General features: G+C 47.6%; 1 pseudogene; it reads right to left on the reverse strand.

Moving 5' to 3' along the window:
- Positions 1 to 43: 43 nt before the first annotated feature.
- LOC120836073 lies at positions 44 to 20,158 on the reverse strand (annotated as a pseudogene).
- Positions 20,159 to 20,378: the final 220 nt, after the last annotated feature.

Consider the following 20,378-nt stretch of genomic DNA (forward strand, 5'->3'; position numbering starts at 1 on the left):
CAGATGCTCGGGGAACGAGAGCTTGGACGCGGTATTCAACGAGTTATTCTTCCTTGCTGAAGAACTGCGAACAGTCCACCGTTGCGAGGTAGTTGAAATCGCTGTCGCGATCCTTTTCCATTTTCTCGGAGGCACTCGACAGGCTTTCAAACGTTATGCTTGGGTCGGCCAAGGCTTCAAAGTCGCTGTCTTCCGGACGTGGCGTCCACGATCCGCTGCAAATCAGCTGATCTTCGTTAGAGTTTGTACTTGCAAGTGGCAGCTCTTTCGGCGCTGCGAAGCCTTCGGGCGGCGTTGCCACTGATTCCTTTTTCGGGACCTTGAACAGTCTATTTTGATGGGGCGCTTTATGTGTGGCCTGCTTGGCGGCGACGGTTTGTTGCATGTTTTCCGTTTTGGCAGCCGGCTTTCCTAGTGCCGCGGCTTCCTTTAGGGGTAGTGCCGTTGCTGGTGTCGTGGCAACAGGTTTCGGCGGTAGAACCATTGTCGCTTTGAAAGTGCCGCTCGCCGGTGTCGTGGCTGGTTTTGCCGGGACCTGGGCCGCCACTTTGTCGAGTGCCCTCGCGGATGTCACAGTTGGTCCTACTGATGCCGTCGTCTTGCCAGCTCTCTCTGCCAGACCCTTAGCTGGTTTTGCACGTGCTATGGCATCGTTTAATAGTAGGGCAACAACGTCTGCGGCTGGCTTCTTGGCACCCGGATTCTTTGGTTTCTTGGCCTTGCCACTCATATCTCTCTTGGCCTCGCTCCAAGTCTTGCTTTTGTCTTCTTTGAAAGCTGCTTTTTCTTTTAAATATTTTGGGACTCCTTGTTTTACCTGTTTCATAGGAGAAACCTCTGGCATGAGATCAGTACCACTCTGCATTCCGCTCCTCGTTGTAGTGTTGCTCTGTTCACTGTGAGACGCCTCAACAAACGGTGGCACCGACGCCATTGTCGACTCTTTCAGCATCAGTTGCGAAAGCAGCTCTCTGCTCGCTGTTGCAACTGAAGCTGGGACGATTTCAGTTTCGGTGCCTGTTGGGCAGGCCCCGTCGTCGGAACGGCCATCTTTTTCAATGTCGTCATCTAGAAACTGAATGAGGGGATTGACGTCCTCGATGCCTTCCAAGCCTTCCGTGAAAAAGAGCGGAGTCTCGAACAAGACTGGTGTCCCATTCGTTGACTTTGTGACAGAAGCTCCGGTCGCCGGCTTCAGTTGTCTCAGTACACGCGATTGCTCACTTGCTGCACCGAACCTCTGAAGCAGTGGCAAAGTGTCGACTTGAACTTTAACCTGGCTGGCTTGTATCGGGCATGCTGGGCCTTGTTTTTCAACTTCCAGATGCATCCTTGGTTGCTCATCCTTGTTTGGGGAACGGTTTGCTTGAACCGCGGATAAACACTGAACGAGATTCGGATTTAAAGCTTCGTTTGGAACGGGGACAGAAATGGCTGTCTCCTCTTGGATCTGAGGTTGCGCTGAAGGCAAATTTGGAAGCACTGCTACGAAGATGGTTGCACCCGCTGCACACTTCGTCTGCTCCTGGCACTGCACGGTCTTCTGGTGAGCCCCGACGTCTTTCCTCTTCTACACTTTTTTTATAGTTTCGGTGGCTGACTGGTATTTTGGCCTTGGGTCACTTTTAGAAGCTGCTGTCCTTTCTTTGGCTCGCTTAAATGCCGGCTTGGATGCTCTTCCATGGCTGGTCGTTGCTGCACTTGCTAGAAAGCGGTGTGTGCGGGATTAATGATTTCAAAACTCTCGCATTAAAAAGAAAGTCAAGTTTGTTGTCATTGTAGTTTCGGTAGCAACTCCTATGAACTTCCTGTCATGTTTTTATGGTATACATGCACTGGGATGTCGGTAGCAACGTGAAAGACATTGAAGCTGGACGCTTAAAATTGTGCGTTCTTTTTCAAAGGTAAAACGTTGCCTAGTCAATTTGATCTGTCACATTCTTTTGTGTGTGTCTAGGTTCAGCTTTTACTGTTCAATATGAACCTTTAGCTTACTTCGATTTAGCAGCCCTTACCTGACTGTGTTTGCTGCATCGTCTCTTGAATAGTGGTCCGCACCTTTGGTGGTCTGCCCCTGGGACGCTTGGCTGCGAGACCAATATCAGGTGTTACAAAGTGCAGATTGTAACGAACAACAAAATCTGTTTATATTTTTAACAAATGCAAACTAATTTGAGCATAAATCTGTTCAGCAAAACTGTGCTGTATTTTTATCCGTGGGATCTCGGAGACGGGCTTTGGACATAGCAAGCAGCCCCAGATTTTAAGCTTTTTTTTTTTTTTTTTTGACAAAATATACCTGGCTGTGTGTCACTGGTCAATGGCTGAGTGGTGGTCTTGCATTTCGATGACTTCTTCCTGGGCTGCTTGGCTGCAACATCAAGAGTGTTCTCAATTCGTAAGTCTCAGGTGGAGCAATTTTGTTAGAAACCATAGAACTTCAACGCATTTGAGAGAAATATTGCGGTAAAAATAAAATATGCATCGCCCAATGCTCAGTCTCTGCCGAATATATTATCGGAATGGAGTGTGAACGTTGGAATGCGTGGCCTTTGACACATGCAGCGCTATCTGCACGTCGCAGAAAGTGCACACTCTCAAAGCCTCCTCTCCACTCCGCTGTTTTATCAGCCTCCAGGTAGCAAAGGCTGTGCATTCCAGTAGTCACATTTCATTCTGTCCCAATAGTATGAACAAAAAGTGAGGGCGCAAACGAGCTGGTGTACATTGCACATGGTCGAAAAAAAACCGAGACTGCGGGTAAACGACACAACACTATAAAGTCTCTAACACAGCTGAAATTTTTATTTTCTGAAATCTGGTTATATAGGTACTTCGATACAAAAGAAAAAAAGGGGGAGAGGGTGAGAACCCCAAAGAATGCCACTTTCCACCAATGTAACCTTTGACTAAATACAAGGACAACGGACTCTGCGTCATGCACCTCTCTTGTCTTTGACCCCTCACTACCCGACCGCCAAACACACTGGAAAGCCTAAGCCCATTAACACGCACACACACACCAAAAAAAACACAAACGACTTAACGTTTTTTTTACTTGAAAACCTACAATAACCCATTAACACAAAAAAAAAACGACTTAACGTTTCTTTTACCCGAAAACCTACAAAGATAAACCTTGAAGGTCAGAACTTTTCACAGCCTAAGAAAACTCCGAAGTTCGTTGTCCAACCCAAACGACGGCTTATTATCTGCGTTCCAGTGACCTAGTATTGTTAATGACTCTTTTATCAATCGCTTATGGTCATCTTTTTCTCGCAACACTACTGAAGTTAAACGCAACAACGGTGCACAGTTCCTACACTCGATAACATGTTTTGACACTTCGGAGTACGGGTCTTTTTTCATTATACAACGTTTGTGTTCCATCAAGCGCTCATTTATACAGCGTTTAGTCTGTCCAATATAACAGAGGCGCTTCCCTGCTTGCCCCGCTTGTTCGCTGCAGCGCGAGTGAAGCCACCTGACGGCCATCTTGCTCGTAGACAATTTGCAGTTTTGCTAGCGTTTTGCTGCGATTTTCCAGCGTGCTGTAGACACGTTTTCTACTCGTTCGTCGTCATTCGCCGAAGAAGTTTTTTAGGACTCTGTGTAACCGTTGAGCCTTGCCGTTGTGAACACGTGGGAAATTTTACTAAAGCACAGTGTCGCAGGAAAAGGGCACAACTCGTCCAAAGTAAGTTTCGCCGGTCTCGCGGTGGGGTCAAAGCTTTCTTGGCACACCGAAGTGCTGCGTCTCTGTGCCTTCGCACGTTTGGATGCCGATGAAGAATCGAAGTCGTGTGGATGTGTTTTGTGAGTGCAATTTGCGTGAAGCCGTATGTAAAGGCACAACTCGTCGACAGCAAGTGTCACCGGTCTCGCGGCCTAATCAAAGCTTTCTTGGCACGCCCAAGTGCTGCGTCTGTGTGCCTTCGCACTCTTGGATACCGATCAAGATTCTTTTCGGCGCCGTGTGGATGTGTTTTGCGAGTGCGGTGTGCGTGAAGTCGTATGTACCTCTGAGCAGCGTTTAACTTTTACTCTGACTGCATTTGTAACCTGCGGCACTCGCGATCCAGAAATGAGCTTGATCCAGTGTCCAGTGGCGACGGAAGAGGGGGGGAAGGGGGCGGTATCAGCCGCACGTTTTTGTTTTGTTTACTAGATGCTTATGGCAATCAAATCAGTAATACAAAATCTTTATTTATTTTTTGTGACTTTTTCCTGCTGCACTGCGCTTTCATAAAAATTTCTATCTGTTCTCCACGGCGAGCGTCAACCTTACACAGGGTCTTAAAAATCTTCTTCGACGAATGACAACGAACGAGTAGAAAGCATGTCTTCAGCACACTGCCGCCAGCCTCTGTAACGCTAGCAAAACCGCAAATCCTCTACGAGCAAGGTGGCCGTCCGGTGGCTTCACTCGCGGGAGCGGGAAGCGCGATCCAGCAATTGTCATCGAGATCAGTGGCCGCAACGGTATCCAGTACTCCTGATGTGGTACGCGGTACAACCAATCAACCGCAGCTCCCCTGCGACCTAACGTCTCAGGGGTGCTACGCCAGTGTTCCTTGGCTAACCAGCTTGCCACCCGCTAAAGAGCAGCTGGTCGCATCTTTAAAATCAGTTTTAGTGGAGTACGCGGCTTCACTCTGACGTAATATTTGGGCTGTGATCATATTTCGTGCCCCTGAAGCGATACCAGTCATTTATTTTGGTTTCGTTTCCTACCAAAGTTGCCCTTTAAGGTATGTTTTGCAGCATTTCAAACTTTGAAATACTTCGAAAATAATCGAAGTTGCTGAATATTCCTATTTGAAGTTCGAATTGAATATAGCATTATTCGCTTCAACATTTAAAACTTTCGAATATTCGCATCCCCCTACAATTTAGATTTAACTGAAACTTAACTGAACACTACACAAAACTTTTAGTGTGAACACGACATCAGCACTTTTTTGCATTTTGCTCAAAGTATTGGAGGGCAAGAAACTTTACTGCTTACATTACTGTCCTGAAGGAGTACTTTCTTCAACACTAGCAATTTCTATTGTAGCTGTTCGATTTTAGGTGAAAAACATTAAAAACTGACAATGGGCTGTTCACACTAACAGTGTCAAGCAGTGTACTTTATTTGTGTTAAAGGCCTGGGACAAATACACTGCGCACATCCCTCTATGAAGATAATCGCAAAACAAAAATACTACTTAGCCAGTTGAAGGGCGTCTTGTCGCAGGCAGGCATTGTTACTGTCAGCACTGGTATTGTTTGTGGCCGGAGATGAAACCCGAGCGGCCTCGCCTTTAGACATTTAAAACTTCGCGCTGTACCAATCAGCGGTTCTAATACCAACATCATGTTCTCCAAATGAATGGGGCAACAGCGCCTAAAGCACTTTTTTCATAACAGTCTTCAAACCATACAATTTCAAGAGAAACTGTTTGCTCGATGGTGCTTCGACAGCACATGCCATCTTGAAATTCCTCGCAACTTCAATGCCCAAAGGAAGTACACTGTGTGACACTGTTGGCGTGAAGCAACGTCGGTACTTTTTGGCACTTCGAAAGTTTGTTGGCGGGCATGAAACTTCACTGCTAGTTTAGTGTCCCAAATTATCACTTTACACCACACTATATTCTGTCTCATCCCACGCTGGACTAAAGCCCAATGCTACAGGCCGCCAGGTCCAATCACGAGCCTGTTAAAAACCACGTGGTATATTTGCGCCGTTGTACGTATCGGTGCATCAAGACGCGTCTTGCGGAGGCGAGTTTTTCATCTGCTTATCGAGCCCTCGTGGCTGCTCTGTCTGCTTGCTACTACTGAAGACTACTGAAGGGTTTAAATACCGTCTGGAAGCGAAGGGGCAACCAGAACCCAGGATAAGAACCCGTGGCCATTAGGAAATGAAAATGAGTTGGACACAGTGTTCGACACTGGACGTATGTACCGACCACGTGCGGAAGGGACATGCAGGTGATGCAGGTCCGGGTATGTTTTACCTACATGAAAGTTGGATTGGATTAGATTGTTATGGCTAAAGCGAAACGACTTTACATCAGTGTTGCCTGCGTGCCGTCCAACTTCTCGAAACAGTTGACATGTTTACGAAATATGGCAAGAACGTTTATGAAACTAAATAGCATATGTACAGTCAGCACGGAATGAAACCCGAACGCCGGAACGCGTGGCCATCGATACAGGCTGCTCCACCGGGGGGGCCCCTGAGAACTAATGAAAATGCACCCTCGCGCGGGGCGTCTGGCACTTCCGCGTTTCGCCGGTGGCGCGCTGTAAGCGCCTTCACTCGGGGTGCTTTACTGTCGCCCGGTCGACACCGGGTGGCCGCTTAACTTGGCAATAGTTCTTTGTGATAGGCCCTGCTCAGACAGGGTGATGAATTTATTCCGCTCCGGAATTGATACGCCTGTCATATCGGTGGTTACCAAAGAGAGCGTCAGGAAGCAATTCCTCACTTTTTAAGATTCGACTGACAACCTCGCACAAAAACATGGGAATTGCTCATAAAAACTGAGGCATCCGCGTCGGTCTGTTGCAGCATATTTTTATTTTCATAAAGAGTATGGTCGTGCGAATAAACAAATTTTATTTCGCGTTTATGACGTTTCACTATTTCTCAGAAACCGCGCGTGGCACATTGTTCACCGGAGCCCCAGCGTGGTTCCGGTGACACGTCATCAAGCACTACGGGTCTCCTGTGCACGAAATGTTTCAACTTTCATTTCGCCCTTGCGATACACAAAGCGATAATGAATGACAGCGCTGAAGAGATATCGCTGAGAATCCGATACGCAGAGCGAGTGGCAGTGCTTTTTGTATCGGGTGTGACGGCGCTGACAGCGCGCCACTCGCGAAACGCGGAACTCCCAGACGCGCCGCGCGAGGGTCGCACCCCAGCGCATTTTCATTAGTTCTCAGGGGCCCTCCAGGTGGAGCAGCCTGTATCAACGGTCACGCGTTCCGGCGTTCGGGTTTCATTTTGTGCTGACTGTACCTTTATTTCACCAATATAAAATAGTACACTACAAACACGTAGCCAGGATTTTTTTTTTTTTTTTTTTTTTTTGGGGGGGGGGGGGGGGGGGTGCCGCTCGCCCTCTCATGACAAAAGGCTCTACGAGGGGGGAGGAAAACCCAGAAAAATGGAAGATTTCGGGGGGGGGGGGGGGGGGGGGGGGAGGGAAAGGCCCCATGCCCCCTCCCCCCCGGCTACGTGCCTGGTGCACTGTCATAACAGAGAACTACATGCGTTAGGTATATTAGTGCTCTTTGTAGCCCACGTATCGTAATTTCTCTCGCGCACTCTTTCGCAATGCGGATGCAAACTCTTCTGATGCAGTGCTCTGCTCGCCAGCCTTCAGACCCTAGTCCATCAGAGGGTAAGACGGAGTATAATAGTTTTGACGACAACTCTTTGATTCTAAGACAAGCACAGAAAAAAAACGGTAATTGCTCGTCCACGCTAACGGTGCCACGCATTGTACATTGGGTGGCATTATTGGCTCGTTGAACCGAGCACCAGCCAAATGGGTAAAATGCTCCACGGGGTACCTTCGGCACACTCAGCCACACAGCGGACTGCCACCATTTTATGACAGGAAATAGTAGCAGTCTATTCCAGTCTTAACGCCTGGTACTCTTAGCTCATTGCCTTCCACTCTACCGCACAGGTGCAAATCGACCGCTTACATTTAGTTTGTGTCCGTCGCAGAGATGCACTTCGTAAGGGAGGGTAGTTGTTGATGAAGCAGTACTCTGCTATCCGTTCCTGGATTTGGAAGAAACAAGGCATCATTTGAATATAGGGTGCGTTATGGGGCCGGGTTTTATGAGAGGTGCGAGACATTACGCTCGAGCGGGGCATGACCGGCATCAGTGTGTGTCACGCTACACCCATACTTGTCGTCAAGTCACGCAATGTTGCAGCGTCATGCGACATCATGGTATCACGCAACCCCGATGGCATGTGACTCTGCGACTTCACACAATGTCACAGAGTCCCGCGACCTCGTGATGCCACAAGCACGCACATCACGTGCCCCAGCACCGTCGCGTGCATCTCCGCAATTTTTGCATACAATCGAGACTTTTTTTTTTTTTCTTTTTTGTTCTCGGTGGTTCACTGAGAGTTCGAGATTTAGTGAAATTAGATACCTGATGAAATCATCGTACCTTGGTTCAATCATTTATGCACCGTGACTCATACCTGGGCTTTCGACGAGAGCCCCGTTAGTTGTGGTCGATTGGTCACTTACGCCAGCCAATGCAAGTGAGGCTCTACCCGTGAAGTAGCATAGCCCCACTGCAGTGATGACGCTACATAGTGCTCTCTGTCATGACGCTTTTGCGTCTTACATTGTCGCCGAGTTGCCTTTTCCAAAAACACATTCTATTAAGAAAAAAAAAAAAAAAAGAAGCCTTACCGGAAGGGGAAGTTTGACTGCGAGCTTTGCCCTCTCAGCAGCATTGTTGAAAGCTCTCTCGTATTTCTTGGGAACCTGCACGAGGACACAGATTATGATTAGGGTGCTTTGTTCTTAAATTTGATTCTTCCACAATGGAATGGTTGTTTCTAGAGCCTATTTTTAATTACTTGGAGCAATGATGATGTTGTTTGTATTCAATTAATCATATATTTTATTGTATCCATTATGTGTAATCATGATTGGAGCCACATAATGGCAGTGAAAAGAACAGACTGCAAGTTTTTGACTTGCCCAAACAACAATAAATAATTGAAGATTAAATTGGACGATTTCAAATATTGAATGAAATAAGTTTCATGAAATGTAAAAGCAGTATAGAAAACTAAGGCTCTCCTAACGCTTTGAAGGCATGTTTCGTTTTACAGTGGGCTCATTAGCTGTTTTTTTAATTGAAACATTACTGCAATACAAAATCAGCAATCTTTATGCTCGTTTTAAGAGACAGTTGCAAATTTATTATGCTTTTGGAATTAGAATAGAAAAATTCTCTGCATGACATCTTGGTAACAATTTCATAATAGTAGCGGTGGTAGTTTTACTTTAGCAATCAACATTAAAATGCAGCAAAAATAACACTTTTTTTTTTAATGTACATGTTGACAGACATTTTTGCAAGAGCTGCCAATTCCTTTTGTGCTTTGCGGGAAGGCGGCACCTGCAACACTTCGCCCCCCCCCCCCCCCCCCCCCCCCCCCTCCCCCAATCATGAATGTCACTTTACCATGGCACACCCGTGCTGTGGGGAGAAGCGCGCTGAATAGAGCTAAAATAATCTCCACGAATTCTCGAAAAGTTTCTACACTTTTAAAGGCTACAATTTGATGCAAAAGTCGAATCTTCCAATATTCCCAGGTCTCTAATCAACAGTTTTATATATTTGCACCTTAATTCTTCTAAATCTCTAACGACAAATAAGCGCAAATTCTTTTGTTTCTTAAAAAAAAAATATACAACCCATATGCTCCTCAGGTTGCTAAAATAAAGATGAGGGGGGGGGGGGGGGGAGAGGGAGAGGGAAGCGAGGGAGGGAGGGAGGAAAGAAAAAGCAGAACCCAGTTTTTTTAATTATTATTAAAAATGGAACCAGAGTTTACTTCGAACTGTGCAAAACAAACTCAAGAATGAACATGATGCATGCAAGCTTGATTTGAAATGTATGTTCTGCTATTGCGCCTTTCCAATTCTTTGGGTTTATCTTTTTAAGGCTACATTGTTGGTATAACTGTGCGGGCAGAAAGCGAGGGAGAGGAGGAGACGAGAGGGGACATCGAAACACCAAGCTCTGGTTGGAACGATTGAGGAGGAAACGCAAAACTAGCTGCCTTTGTCTCCACTGCATTCGTTGAACACGGAATGCCAGTGTCCGGGGTTTGTGATCGAACACGTTCGGACAGTGCAATGGAGACGCTTTGCGTCTACTTGCTGATAATTCCAACCAGGGGGGCTAAGCTCGCCTCCGGCGGGAATCTCTCCGATGCCACGTCACGAGGGAGGGGAGGAGCTTCTTTTGACTCCGCCCCGACGAGTTTCCCACTCCCCCTCTTACATTTCCAACCCCCCCGGCGTCGGCGAGTTCCCCCGCGTAGCTCCGATTTTTCCCTACGCTCCGCAGTGAAGGGTTTTTATTTTATTTAAATCGGGGGATCGGTGGCCGGCTGGGCTAGCGCACACCAGCTCGGAGCACGTCGAGCGAAAGGTCCGTTGCAGAACCCAGGATGCTGGGTTCAATCCCCACCTCTGCCCGTTTCGATGTTGATGAGCATCGTACCGGCGTGCAGTCGTATAACACTACTGCGGGATGGACGTTAAAGACCCCAGGCTGGCGGTTGTACGGCACTGCATGGCTAAATTTCTCATCTACAGCTGGGAGAATCTTCCCCGTTGAGGCAGACCAAGTTTTAGGCAGTATCAACATACATACAGCCCAATTTGTTTTTATTTAAATCGTAAATGACAAATAAGAATAGGTAACAGCAGGGATGCTAATTATACAAACATTGCTTGGATGTGGGCTAGTTGACTAGACATTGTGATGGTTTGCTGCGCCACGTAGATGCAAGAAAAACGCTCTTGATAAAGATATAAACTAAAGCAGAGTATATACGAAAAACAACATACAGGAATGGCGCAGACTAACAACTGTGTAATTTCTTTCTCATCTTTCTCCCCCCACACCGCCACACAGCCACAATATTTTATTTGTTTTCTTTTTTTTTTCAGAATAGGGTGCGCGTGGAGCGAAAGCTCGCGCTGCAGAACCCAGGATCGTGAATTCACCCCCACCCCTGCGCTTTTCGATGTTGACGAGCATCGTACCGGCATGCGGTCGTGTATCACTACTACGTGGTGCACGTTAAAGACCCTAGGCTAGCAGTCATACTGCACTGGCTAAATTGCTTATCAACAGTAGGTGAAAATGTCGCAATGTTCCGGTATGTTCTCCTGCTGTATAAACAACTAACGGCCAATTTGTTTGTCAAAATACGGTGTGGAAGAAGAAAGATGAGAAAGAAATTACACAGTTGTTAGTCTGCGCCATTCATGTATATTGCTTTTCTTCTATCATCTGTTTTAGTTTGAATTTTATCAAGTGCGTTTATCTTGCATCTACGCAGCACAGCAACCCATCAAAATAATTGTAAAAGCCTGTAGGTAATGGTAAATTGCGTTCCTGGTTGCAGATTGCCGTAAAAACACATGTGTTTTTAGGATTCACTTTGTAGAATTTAGATGTAGGATTCACGACGGGGGCGACGGTTCATTCACGGCTCCATCGCCTCAAGCCCGGTTCGCCACGCAGTTCATCGCACAGCCACCTTACCACGTGTTTCGAGAGGCGATGATGTTGTTGAAAATGAACGTCGTCCATGTCAAACACATTGGCGCGGTTTAAATACCTATGCCGACGGCAAAACACGAACGAAAACGCTGCCATTTTGGACGCTTCTCCCAGATCTCGCGCCCAACTCGCCCAAACTCGCCTAGGTCGGAGCCGGCAAGCTTTTCCCATCCGCGGCGGCTTCTGCCACGTCACAATGACATCACCGCATCTCGCCGCGAGTTCCGAATATGCAACTCTCCGACTGCCTCAAACCCTCCGTTTAACGTCACGATTTAGGGAGTGTCGGCGCGTGTCGTCATGCACGGCTTCGACCAATCGCGGCGGTCGGCGAGTTTGGCGGAGAACTCGCCTCGATCTCGCCGCGCCGAGCTTAGCCCCCCAGAGCTCGGTGTTTTGACGCCCCCTCTTGTCTCCTCCTCTCCCTCGGTTTCTGCCCGCATAGTCGCTGACAATGCTAGAACGGTGGGTAGGCGCTTGAGCGGTTCCGCCTCCAGCGTGAGCAACATGTACCTGGAGTGTGTGCGCACAGCCAAGCCATGCTCGGCCTCCAGCACGTGCCGGAGGCCGAGCATTGCAAAAAGACGTTCTGCCGTTCTCCTTCTGGCGGTGATTATAGTGCGTGCTTTTGGGAGAGCAGAGCTCCTTGCCTTGTTCCCTGGCACGCCTTCCTGACGAAATGGCACACAGCGATCCTCTCGAACCCAGGCACGGGTCACATTCTTGTCCAGGAAGGTAACGTGGTAGTGCGTCTGCCAAGTGGGAAGACTCGCAGTGCTACACTCGGTGTGCTCCACACTGCTTAGTCACAAATGTCTGCGAGCTTGGATGTTCGTGCAAGGTGCGCTCTATTGAATGCAACAGCCTTATGGTTCTTGTTGGTAAAAATGTTGATGCAGTCTAGCCTGGTGAGAGTTTCTGGTGGCCAACAAAGAAGTCGGGCAGTTTTAGAGCGCAGCTCTTAGGCGCCCGTTTCCGACTTGAGCGGCGTCGCCGTCGTCGAACAGTGCAGTGCATTATGGGATGTTTCTCACGATGACGTCATAAGGGTCACCGCGCGTTGCATTATGGGTAAAATTCCCCGATAAATTTAGTGGAAAAATTTTCCACGCTTTAGCGGGGAAATTTACCTCTAAATGGGTGGCGAGCAGGAGAGGAGGAGGGGAGGGGCATACCCTTTTCTCCGTACCTTCCCCTCCTCCTCCTCAAGAGCTGCACTCTAATTTGGTGTAACAGGGGATTGTAAATCTCTTTCAATTTTTTTTATTTTTTTATTTTCTGCTTTAAGGGTGTCAAAATATGCACAATTATGCGGGCCATTTTATTTAGGGCCTGGATGAATACTATGCGCATGGTTTTCATTATGTTGGAAAACGTCGGAGCATAAAGGAGCTTGTGCATGCAAAGACAGTCGTTTCCCCATCCAGCAAGCTTTGGCTCGTTGGCTGAAGAAAGTTGATTAGGGCCAATTCTTTTTCCTTGTCACCAACCTTCTCGTTTTACTTTCACCTTCCAGTCATATCACTTTCTTTATTATTTTTTTCTTTTTGAAAAATCACCCTGTTAATTGACATCTTCGTGAATACTGGGAGAAGTTGAGCAGTACTTGTGCAAGTCTACAAGGAAGACAGTTGCGCAAGGGTGCACTCATTTTGTTTGTAGAAGCATCTTGTTTGTAAAAAAGGTCAGTTTGTAAGCCTCTGTGATTGTACATACATTGTTCCGACTTCTTTTGCACCTACAGGCAAGCTAAGAACAGTTGCATCATTAATCTGGTCCATCCTTAAAAATGTAGCTGTGTGCACTGATGTAATCCAAATGAAACTTAAAACGAGGACGTGGAAGTCATCATGCCTTGTTGCTGCTAGCCAATGGAAAATAAATTCTGAGGAAGCTGCTAGTATATTTCCCAGCCCAATAACGGTTAATGGACTTACTCTTTCAAGTAAGGAACCATATTTGTATAAAGCAATGCCTTTTCTTTCTTTTTTCTTTGTTGTAAAGGTGACTTAATGTTGCATTCACTAGAGCTGTGGACATCCAGAAAAAGGTAGGTCTGCATGTTGACCTGCCTCCAGCATTAGCCTCCTACATACTAATTTGGTGCCACTTGAGCTTCAAGCTTGCTCTCCCAATCAAGAGACTACAAAAAGCATTTGGCTTGTAGTGGAGGCAAGGCCACCCAGAAACCTTTATCTTTCTAAGAAGGAGGCAAATTTTACAGTGTACTAGAATACTTGGGTAGTGTTGGGACCGGAGCGGCTCGGCAACGGGAGCTCGTGAGGGCGCGTGTATTGACAGTTCGTGGCGGCGCTGTAGTCGAGTTATCCAGAAAAAATCGCGGCGCTCGCCTTTTTTTCTTATTTCACTTTGAGCGGTGCACGTGTCGGTACCACGATTTCATACACTCCGTTTCACCTTATGTTGTACCGCAACGAAGGCTAGAAGTGCGAAATCATAGCGTTGGCAGCTGCCCTTGGTGCACGAGAGCTTGTGCCGCCGAGATGTGCCCTAGAGCAAGGAGCTCGCGGATGTAGCCTTTCCTGCGGTACAACGCAAGGTGAAACAAAGTTTTTTTTTTTTTTTTTTTTTTTTTTTTTTTATAGGGCACCATGGGTTAATTAAGTCGTTAATAAACAAGTTAACTAACAGATCTTGGTTCATTATTAAACATTGCAACGGTTATTCACCCATTTATTGTACACCGAGCCCTACAGGTATAACGAAAGACGGCATGTTTTTTTTTTGTAAAATATGTAAAGTTCTGTAAAGAATAAAACAAAAACACACTGAATGTCTGCGTAAACCAGATACGCCCCCTGTGGAACCATGGGTGTTTCCCTTCGAATACCCAGCTCAGGCGAGACTTACCTGGTTGTCGGAAAGCAGCTGTCGGTTAAATGTATTGTTGTGAGCGTGTAGGTTTCAGATGGTTTACCCTCAAGAGGATAATGCGCTGCATATTGTAACCATGTATGCGCTGCACATTGTAACCATTATTTCAATGCCGTGCTGTAAACTACTACAACTTTTTCCTTGCCTGATCTGCGTGTGCTCATGTTTTCTGCTCAAAATGATGTGAAATTGTTTCTTGTTTCCTTTGAATCTTATAAAGCATTACTTGTTCAGCCCACGTTGTCTTAGTTTTTGGACTTAAGTTAAATGTTAAAACGCGTGATAAAAATTGTCACGGCTTATAAGCCAGTTCTTACAAGTGAACGTCGGGTGGTCCTCGGATGGTTGTGGCAGCCATGAAAAAATAAAAGATTCTCACCCCTTTGCGACCGTCGCTTGGGTGGTTCGTCGCATAAATGAACGCAAGAATGAGTGACAAGTGAAGCGAGCTGATTAAAGTCAAGAAAAAGAAGACGGGCAGAAAAGAAGACAGAGAATTAAGTTAACTTGGGGTATTAAAAACATACTAAAACAATCTAGGACTTTAGTATGTGCCGTTTCGTTCCATTATAAAATAAGATAGGAAAAAAAAAACTGCTTCCGAGTTTTAGATATCTCTTTCAAATATCTAATGTTCGGCCTTTGCGACCAAGGAAATGGGCATTTCACTTAAAATGCTCACCATCCGACAAGCCGCAAGTCGCAGCTAATTCTACGCTGAAACAACTTGCAATCCGCTTCTTTAAAGTCGCGTTTGTTTTTATGCAAAGGAAGGGTAATGTAGCTTGTACCGTCCAATCCATTGAAGCATCATGTTTCTAACGATCGTACCGCAGCGTAATTGTTGCCGCGGTACGACCGCTGGCAGGTCGTAGCTGTATCAGAAATCCTAAGTGCACTCCACCGAAGCGGCACCAAAGATTCATATTTTCGCGCGTGCAGCCGCGCACGCGCACACCTTCTGGATAACGCGCCGGTGTCGACACCTGTCGCGATCAATACCACGCGCTTCAGGCGGGCCCCTCCGGTCCCAACACTACCCAAGTATTTTATATTCCGCGACAAGTTTTCTTGGCAATGCAGTGGAAGGTACAGGCCCGCGTCCCCTCTCCCATTTTGAGTGTGCGCGGAGTATAGTACACTGTAGAAGTGAAAAGTTGTCGCGGAGTATAGTACACTGTAGAAAAATTGCGCGATGATCACACGTCGGACAGCGACAGCTGTGCTGCTTATTCAGTGATGATGATCAATTGCCTTGTACCGATCCTGCGTCGTACGGTGATCCGATACTGAAATGACGTTGCGTTATTTTAGCGTCGATACGTCGATGATGAATAAATAACTTTAAAGGGATACTGAAGCGAAACTTGAAATACACCTATTATGGTCAGAAATAGGTTCAATATGATCAATGATATTCATAAATCATAATCGCGCGTTTGTATTTTGAACGGATGGCTATATTTTTCACCCTGATGGGCCCGATTGGGCGCGCGCTCAAAAATCGGCCATCGGAGTGCGCGATGCGTCTTGGGATATTGGGCGCATTCGTGACGTCACTTGTGCCGGTCGGGAAAGGCTACGGCGTGAATGTTGTGGTTACGAGCGTTGCCACTTGGTGGCGCGTCGACGATTTACGACCTGTGACAACGTGGCCGTTTGAGATGTGCAGGGGCTGCACGCACGCTGCACGGCTGCACCACGGGACCACGGCAAGTCGGCAACCACGGCAGCACTGACAAAACCAGCTCTGAGGCCGGATTCTCAAAGCGAATTCACGACGAAAAAAGTGCGTACGACATATTTGAGAGAAAACCCGTGCTCTCGAAACGAAATTGTCGTAACCTTTGCGCAGGTTACGACAGAATCCTACGACAGCTCCGAAGCTGTCTTACGCATTTTTTACGATCAAATCAACAAGGCCGACAGCGTCGCTCAGTTACTTGGTATCGGCCACCAACGGACATTTATTTTTCTTCGTGCTCTTCTCGTGCGTCCCGACTTCAACCAGCAAGAAAAAAGGAAGGAGTACTTAAAACAGACCACGACGATCAAGAACGCAGGATCCACAAACACACGAGAAGAGCTACAACAGCCACGATTCTGCCGACCGAGCGAGCTCGGCAGAATATAGTAGGCCTAGCAGCAACATCGACTCGGCGCACCGTTGCTCCGGCGGTCCTTGGCCAAGACCGTCTGTCCATGACCGGCTGGCCTGCTGAATGGAATATGCCCGCGCGACCCTTGTGGACCCTTACCGGATGAGTAGTTTGATCCCTGAACTAAATTTCAGAGGTCAATATTTTCCCCTTGTCATCTCGATCTCCTTGTTTTCCGAGACAGCGGTGACGAACGCTGTCGTCGAAAAGGGACTCTCATTGATTCTATCTCCTTGTTTTGTGTGATATAGAGCTCAAATAAACGCCATACGGATTACCTTGGCAACTCGGTATGTACACTCTGTTATTAGTATGCCATTTTTATTCTGACTCGACGCTACGTCAGTGTCGAGCTATAGCAGTTCGTGGGAGCTACGCGATGTCGGTCTAACCTTTCTTTGCCGAGTGTCATGTCAGTATCGAGTTGCAATCGTAAAAGATCGGCCCAGACCAATACCACCTAGAAGACAAGGCCTGCGCATGACGTTTCGTCAGTAGATCCCCGACCCGCCCCAAGCGGCAAACACCCCGAAGCTTGACGAGAGTAGGGGCCGCGTCGCAACTACGTCGCATTCATTTGCGGCCGCAGCTGTGTGCGTGACTGCTGAGCGCGAGCTGATAGCGAGCTTCCAAGTGCATTTGCGACGTGCACGCGAACGCTCCCTAGGCCAGGAGCGCGAGCTAGCACGCGCTCCCGGCTTTGAGACGCGCATTTCTAGCGCGCGCGCTCGTTCTGCGGTAGAACGCTTCGAAGCAGCTACCCGAGGTCTGCCCGAGGTATAAACAGCGCCCTCGAAAATGGCGTACAGTGTCAGCGTCCAGCGTCCAACGAAGGGCTTTTCAGCCCTTCGCGCAGCAGTAAGGCAATTTCGCTCATGCATTTGACGCTCCACGTGAACGTCTAACTTCATCGTATGCTATTTGCAAGAGACACTCGGCGTGAGCATCTGTTTCATTATCTGTTACACAAACCACTGAAGCAGGCGATGGAGCAGACGATGTAGCAGACGATGTCGCTCATCCGGGCTAGCTAGGGGGCGCTGAGGGGATCTACTAGTGATGACGTTTAGAGGAGGAAACGCGCAGGCCTTGTGTTCTAGGTGGTATTGCCCAGACGCGCTTACCGAAACGCGGTCTAACAGAGCGAATCCAGCACTTCGATCAAACGCTCGTGTCCGCTCCGAGTGTGAACAGGTATTTGGCATTTGCGTGGCTCTTGCTGACACCCTCGTAGTTCAAACATATCCTTTTTAACGTCGGCTTGCAGCTCGCGACTCGCAGCAACTAATACCGGCCGTGCCAGAAGCATGCTCGGGCCGTGTCGTGCAAAGAGCCGCAACGAGAACGAGCTCACTGTGGCCAACTACGCTTTGGCTTTCTCCGCCAAGGCTTTGCAAACGCGTTCAGGCCTAGGCGAATTCTGCCGGCACGCCGTATTGCCGCAGAACGGCGCTGCTATTTTGGCACAAGTGATGTCACGAGAACTTCCCCCCATCCACCAGATGAGAATTTGAAATCGTTTAATTATGTTTAAAATTAGTTCTCCTGTGTTTTACAGCGCAATATTTATATTTCCGAGGTGGTGCCTGTCCCTAGCCCATATTTATGCAACAAGATCGGCGCTAAAATTTCGTTTCACTACCCCTTTAAGGTCGTAATGTGTTTTCCTGCCAAATTTAGTAGGGAAACTGAATTGGTGCACAGCTCACGTGACGTCAGTTTTTCCGCTTAGTTTAACGGGGAACCTAAATTTGTAGGTCCCATGACGTCGGGTCACGTAACATCAATTTTCCCGCCAAATTTAGCAGGAAACTGAATTATTGCATAGGTCACGTGACGTCAATTTTACCGCTAAATTTAGTGGGAAAACTGACGGTTTTTACGCTCGCGCTTTCGAGAAAAAAAAAGGGAACAAGCCACTACCAGCTCTCAATGTAAGACAGAGGGAAGGTTACCCGGGAAAGTTTGCAAGTGACTATTCGATTTAGGACTGTTTTTAACGGTTGGCTCTGTCCAGCTCTAGTCTCTTGATTAGTGCACTGACACCCCTACCACACGATCCTCGTCGTAAGGGTCTTCGTTGCAGAAGTAGAGGCAACTGTCGGGGTCATCGTCAATCATGGCAGGCCACCTGTTGCGACCAATGGCATCCTCAGAATCGTGGCAGGCGGGAGAGGAGGACCGAGGAAGCATGTAGCATACGGTGATGGGATCTCGTTCCTCACCAGGGGTATGAGCCCAGCTTGGCCCAGACGATGGAGCCGACGAAGAACTTGACATCTACAAATTCTTCTTGGGACATGTCCTGCTCTGCTGCTGCACAGCTGTTGTACTTGGTGTCTAAATAAAGAAGGGAACGACCATTGTATGATGCATATCCTGCCTACGACAGACTGCCTTGTTTGGAGTCTGAAGAATGTTGGGGGATCGGTGCCTGTCGATTTAAACCTAAGGAGAAGAATTGCACTACAGATTCTCTTGACCTCATCTCGCTGAAAATGCTTGTCCGCTAAATAAGCTCGGGCACCATCGTGATGCACCCCCACGGATAATACGAGCTGAAACACCTGATCAAGGCTTTGTCTCCATATGCAGTCCCCACGAGCTCCATTATCTCTCAATTTGGCAAACAGTCTGAAGTATGGGACCTCAACTTTGAATTCTGTTCCTACTTGGAGCACGGTGGGAACGATATTGCTACCAACCTAGCTATAATACGCTTGCTGCCGTTTTTTTATTCGAATATCTTGTATTGTAACGGTAAAACAAAAAAGAGGCCGCTTCTTCACATGGTGAATGATGTTGATTGGGGCGAAGCTCTGGTGGTGCTGATGATACTGATTTTATTGTTCATAGGTGGTGCTGATGGTGCTGATTTTTTTTTTTTATTGCTCATAGGTAGTGCTGTGCTCCGGGTTGCCGTTTCGATTTCATTATTACTGCTTTATGGTCGGTCAAATGCAGAGCCAGTGGTTCTTCTAGCGGATCAGCTTGGATCCACTAGAAGCCGTGGGAATGCATCTCCACCGCTTAAGTCAACGGTCCATGTCAGAAAGAGAATGTGTGGTATGTATCCTGGTTATATACGCAGTTGAGCATTTGACCGCAGCGCCCTCTCGTCTATAAACGTTGAACCAATGCTTGCAAAGTTTAACGCGATTATCGACGCATTTGACCGCAGCGCCCTCTCCTGTATAGACGTTGAGCGGCTACATGCAACGTTAGAGTATAGCGTAGTTACCTGGCAATATATAAAAAAAAAAAAGTTGGAGTATAGCGTAGCGTAAGCAAGCGGTCCCGAGTTCGAACCCCCATGTGGGTGTACGTTTTTTTCTTTAAAACTGGGCCGATCCCGGAGGCAGTACAATCGGTGAGTACGGACGCCGGACAAGGCTAGACGCTAAGGAGCTTCGCCCCTAAAACTGCAAATCAAAATTCAATAACACTCTTTCGCTCGTACAATATACTTTGCTCGGGGGCTCATCCTTTTTGGCGGCAGAGCGGCGGCGGCAGCGGTTATGCTAGGACGGAAGTTGTTCACCCTTGTTCATGAAGCAGTACCACTCATCGGGCACTTCGTTGGGGTCGGCGACGTTCTGGAGGTAGCGCCATTTGTTGCACTTGGCTTCGCAGCACTGCACCCACGTGCCCTCGCTGTTGTTAATGCGTGCTTCCAGCAGGCAGTACAGTTCTTCTTTCGATGCGCTGGCCGGTCTCTCTTGGTCGACGTCTTTGGTTCCGGAGGCATGCAACATTAGAGCACAGACATCGGGAAGTCCTAAACTTTTAAAGGCTCAATCGCACATTTGTATTTGACTGTGCTCAAGTGCGTTGCATCGCTTACGACCAGAAAAGACACTGGCGCCACCTGTCGGGTGGCCTTGGAACACTCCAATCTGCGTATAACGAAGGTTTTGCAGCATTTGCGAGATCTTAAATCTATGCATTATACCTACCGAGAGCGGTCTCTTATAA

This window comes from Ixodes scapularis, unplaced genomic scaffold (genome assembly GCF_016920785.2).
Source record: "Ixodes scapularis isolate PalLabHiFi unplaced genomic scaffold, ASM1692078v2 PGA_scaffold9__187_contigs__length_104089568, whole genome shotgun sequence".
Lineage (NCBI taxonomy): Eukaryota > Metazoa > Arthropoda > Arachnida > Ixodida > Ixodidae > Ixodes > Ixodes scapularis.